Raw genomic sequence first — 5,421 nt, 5'->3', positions numbered from 1 at the left:
TCGATAGGTCAGGTATTCAGTTTCTGTAGGAGCCAAATAATTGCTTCTAGTTGCTTCTAGTCAGAGGGACAATAATTCCAACACCAAAGGGGTATCTTCACAAAGAGGCTGCCTCCCTTTGTCAAAGACTCCCATTGGTGAAATCATCAAAAAGACGTACGGCAGAAGTTGTTATTAGGGTTGTGGGGTTCCAAGGGGACGATTACGTCTGGCTTTTCTCTGCGAAGATAATCTCCCCGAATTTATGATCATTCATAGTACAAGCATGTGAAATACCCATATCAATTGCACAGTGTCACTGGAAAATACAGTATGTTGAGTAGCGCAAAGGATCCTACCCAGAAGATCACATTAGCTTCTTTCCCTACCCTGAACCATGCCCAAAGCTCATTAGCTTGATCAGGACTCAATTATGCCCGAATTCTACTTCACTCCTATTATTTCCAGTTATGTGAACCAGTAATTACATTTTTTACTTAAACTACTTTGAGTTGGGTTTCTTTTTTTTTTTTAAGATTTGTTTATTTATTCTAGAGAGAAAGAGAGAGCAAGAAGGGAGAGAGGGAGAAGGAGAGGGAAAGAACCCCAAGCAGACCCACCTCTGAGCAGGGAGCCTGACACAGGGCTCCATCTCATGACCCTGAGATCATGATCTCAGCCAAAATCTAGAGGTGGAAACCCAACTGACTGAGCCACCCAGGCACTGCTTGAGTTGGGCTTCTATCACTTGCAATTAGAAGAGAAGTGATGAATACAGTCGAAACCTACAAGATACGCTAAGAAGTATGGTTTAAATGTTAAAAGCCATGTGTAGCCACACAAGTGAAAGATTTTCATCACATAATTGATATGGTCAGCATATTTGGCTTTCTTTGATTGGTACTGCATTTGAAACGGGGACAAAAAAATAGGGAAGCTGGCAGTCATTGATCAAATTCTAACTGTTCTTGTGCTGTTTGCTGCAGGGATTGTGGTTTGGCTTCCTGAACTGGTTGTGGTTCAGAATTCTATTGTCATAAATAATCTGACCACTATCCATTTCTATACTCAGTCTCTCAGGCCCTTCTTTTGGTCATTCTCTCAGTTTTGAGAAGTTAACCAACTCAGGGAATGCTTGAGATCCAGATCTTTACCCCATCTCCAGGAGAAAGTTGTCCAGTTGTGTCCATAGCCAAGTGTATTGAGAGATCATCTGGCAACAGAGTCACTGAGAAGATGCATTTAAAACATGAGAAAATATGGTGGATTAATATCATGACCACTCTGATAAAAACAAGAACAGTTATTACTACTTGTAAGATGCTTCAATACCAGGAACCCCAATTGCCCAACCCAAGACAAGAGAATAAATCCCAAGGACCTTGAGGATCAATCTTAGAAAGCCAAGTAGCTTTATTCCTTCACAGGATGCATAGTCTATTTATCTTGCCTGCTTTATTGACCCAAGTGCAGCAAGAAGTATTAACGATAGTACAAATGGCCCCATGCCTACACAATAGGGAATCTAGAGTTAGGGTATTGTCTCTCTTCATTTGTGCCAAAGAGTTATGACTGATCTGTATTGCATCAAGGGCAGAGGTGGTATTATTAATAATTTTTGTGAGAGTTGGTGATATGCTTCTTACAGTCTTTTTTATTTGTACAATTGGAAGCATGGCACTGATTGTTCACAGAAGCAACGAGTTATGTGCAATGAAGCAAATGAAGGGTAAGTCTTCGTTGTCCTCTCTGTCTTGTTTAGAAGTCAAAAATCATCCTTATTCCTTTTACTTTAAAAGTGACTCAATTTTTTTTTTCATCTCTGGAAATTGTAGGATCTTTGTCTTCAGTGCTCTGTATTTCATAAATATGTGCCATGTTCTGGGCCCTCAGTGAGCCCTTCAAATCAGAAAATCACGTCCTTCTGCTTGGAGAAGTTCCTTGAATTATTTTCCTGGTGATTTCCTTCTGTTTCCACCATCTCTCTCTCTCTCTCTCTCTCTTTTTTTTTTTGGATATTGGCTTGCTGGAATCAAACTTTTAATTTTCTTATATTTTCTCCTCTATTTTCCAGCTGTTTGTTTTTTGTTCTATTTTCTAGGAAATTCTCTTGACTTTATATTCCATGGAGAGACTTAACATAAATGTATCATCTTACATTTATGAGGATTGGAAGTCTAACATGAGGGGTGCCTGGGTGGCTCAGTCGTTAAACGTCTGCCTTCTGCCCAGGTCATGATCCCAGGGTCCTGGGATCGAGCCCCTCATCGGGCTCCCTGCTCAGCAGGAAGCTTTCTTCCTCTCCCATTCCCTCCTGCTTGTGTTCCTGCTCTCACTCTCTCTTTCTGCCAAATAAATAAATAAAAATCTTTAGAAAAAAAAAAGAAGTCTAACATGAGTCTTACTGAACTAAAGTCAAGCTATCTGGAGGGCTATGTTCCTTTCTGGAGGCTCTTGGGAAGAATCCTTCTTTGCTTATTCAGGTTGTTGGCAGAATTCAGTTTCATTGAGATCGTAGAACTGAGGTCTGCATTTTCTGGATGGCTGTCAATTAAGGGCTTTTCCAGCTTCTAGATGCTACCTGCATTTCTTGGTTCATGGCCCCTTTCCTTCATCTTCAAAGCCAGCAACTGTGAATGGAATCTTTCCCATGCTTCTAATCTCTCATGCCTCTCCTTCTACCATGGCATCTCTTAGTCTCCTGCTGGAAAAGTTCCCAGCTTTTAAGAGCTCATGTAACTCAATTGGCCCCACCTAATAATCCAGAATAATCTCCCATCTCAAAATCCCTAACCTTAATCCCTAGCTTTTGTTTAGGTTTAGGATGTCGACATCTTTGAGAATCCTTATTCTGCCTACCACAGGAGTTTCAATGTCCACTAAAATATATTTAATTTCTAGGAACTCTTTGTTCTTTTTTTAAGGTTATTTATTTATTTAACGTTCTTAGTTCATTAGTCATCTCATGGAAAATCTGCACAATCACCACAGATAAAGCCACTGCAGCATGTTTACTCCTTCTGTTGTCCAATCTCCAGCTCACTTTTTGCCAGCACCAACATTGGCTTTTGCAGTCCCCCTGGCTTTCTTCATTCTGTTCTTGCATTCCTTTCGCTGTTTTCTTGACATCTTTTTCTTCTCATACAGGTCATGTCTTGCACGTCTATGTTTGGGTTCATTTTTCTTTGCATAATCCAAGGAATCCTAAATCATGCCAAAGCCAGTTGTCTTGCCACTACCAAAATGGGTTCTGAATCCAAATACAAATATGACATCTGGTGTGGTCTTGTACATTTTGGCTAGTTTTTCCCGAATTTCTGTCTTAGGTACTGTTGTCTTTCCAGGGTGAAGGACATCAATGACCATCTGTTTCCGCTAAGTAGTTGGTTGGTCATGAACTTCCTGGTCTGGATAGTTACTGTGTCGTTCATGATGGCGGCCAAGCTTCACGCAGTTGGGGAGGAAAAGGGCAGGCTTTTATTTACTTATTCGAGAGAGAGAGAGATAGCTAGAGAGAGCACAAAATGAGGGGGGAGAGGGAGAAGCAGGCTTCCCACTGAACAGGGAGCCTGATGTGGGACTCGATCCCAGAGCCCTGGGATCATGACCTGAGCCGAAGGCAGACGCTTAACGACTGAGTCACCCAGGTGCCCCTGTTCTTTTTTGTTAGCAAATTTTTGTTTCATGTTTGGGATATCTTTACTTCTCTCTCTGAATGTAATAATGATAGTTAGGAAAAAAAATGTTTGTTTTCTTCTCCCTGTGTAGTTTGTTTCTTGTAAGTTGCCTTTTTGTTGTGTTTATTTTGGTCCCTATCTTCCATTGTGAAACTATCTGTTGGTTTGGGGCTGCCTGCTATTGGGCATTAAGCAGCTGATCGGTCTCTCCGGGTTCCTGAACAAGACTTGTAGGTCCTGGGTTTGAGGGTAAGGTGATCTGGCTTACTCAATATCAACATTTTAGTTTAGTTTTGTTTTTCTTTTGGGTTGGTCAAATTCTTGAGAGATGGATCTTTCAGTCTCCTGCTTTCTAGGTATTCCTGCTTTTATAGGCCTGGCTGTCCATATTCTGGGAACCAAGGAAGGGGAAGGTGGGAAACCTTACCATTCATGATGTAAACAGCTAATGAATTTCTCTGCTTACAATAGGAAGTCATCTTCAAATGTACCTACTGTCCTGTACTAAGAGATGGTCCAGTTTCCTTCCCTAGAGAAATCACCTCAGTCTTCTGTGCAGAGCTAGGGAGGGAATTGAAACCTAATTCCTTCTTGTTTTTATTTTATTTATCTATTTTTAAAGATTTTATTTATTTATTTGATAGAGCACAAGCAGGGGGAGCAGCAGGCAGAGGGAGAGGGAGAAGCAGGCTCCCCACTGAGCAGGGAGCCTGATGTGGGGCTCGATCCCAGGACCCTGGGATCATGACCTGGGCCGAAGGCAGACACTTAACCGACTGAGCCACCCAGGTGCCCCAAGCTAATTCCTTTTTAGGTAGACTTTCAACCAATCTTCCCGGTTTGAACCTCACTTTCTGTATCCACAGATACCTGGTGCCAAGTCTTGAGGTTTTGGAAGTTCTGTAGTAGAATTAGGTTCTTTTTTTTTTTTAATGCATTTGGTGTCTTTTTTTTAAAAGATTTTTTTATTGATTTATTTGACACACAGAGAGAGACAGCTAGAGAGGGAACAAAGCAGGGGGAGAGGGAGAAGCAGGCTTCCCGTTGAGCAGGGAGCCCGACGCGGGGCTCGATCCCAGGACCCCGGGATCATGACCTGAGCCGAAGGCAGACGCCTAACGACTGAGCCACCCAGACGCCCCTAGAATTAGGTTCTTCTTGGCTTTCCCTACTGCAAGCTTAGCAACCACCTTTTCAGATCTGCAACATCAGTTATCACGATGTAGCCTCTCAACTCCTCTTTGTTCTTGTGGATTTATCCCTTTATTGTAATTTTAGTAGCATGGGGAGGAAGTAAGAATGAATGAATGTTCATTCAGACCACTGAATTATGTACTTTAAAAGGGCGAACTTTATGGTAGGTGAATTATATCTCAATAAAATAAAATTTTAAAGTGAACGAATGTGCACAATGTGCCATCTTTCTCCCAATGCGTGCCTCCTAATTTTAGAGGTGTGATTAGTGAGCCTGAGAAGCCCAGAATGGTGATGGTTTTAAGTGATTACTTTTAAGTGAGAGTTCAGCTAAAGCCACTCAGGTGTTCTGAGTTGTATCTGGCCTTGCAGAGTTGTATTTTTGGTGACAGTGACACAGACTTCTGCTCCTTGGCCCTGACCTTGGGCACTTGCCATTCTAGTCTACACCATTTCTGGAAGAGGGGCACTGGTGCTCTGGGGAACTAACCATCCTTGCAGGGATGAAACGGCCTGCGGATCATTGAGTCAGATGCCAGCTGAAAAATGTACAAATGTTAGTCACTTCATT

The sequence above is a fragment of the Zalophus californianus genome, chromosome 4 (genome assembly GCF_009762305.2).
Source record: "Zalophus californianus isolate mZalCal1 chromosome 4, mZalCal1.pri.v2, whole genome shotgun sequence".
Taxonomy (NCBI): Eukaryota; Metazoa; Chordata; class Mammalia; order Carnivora; family Otariidae; genus Zalophus; species Zalophus californianus.
This window is presented reverse-complemented; position numbering follows the sequence as displayed.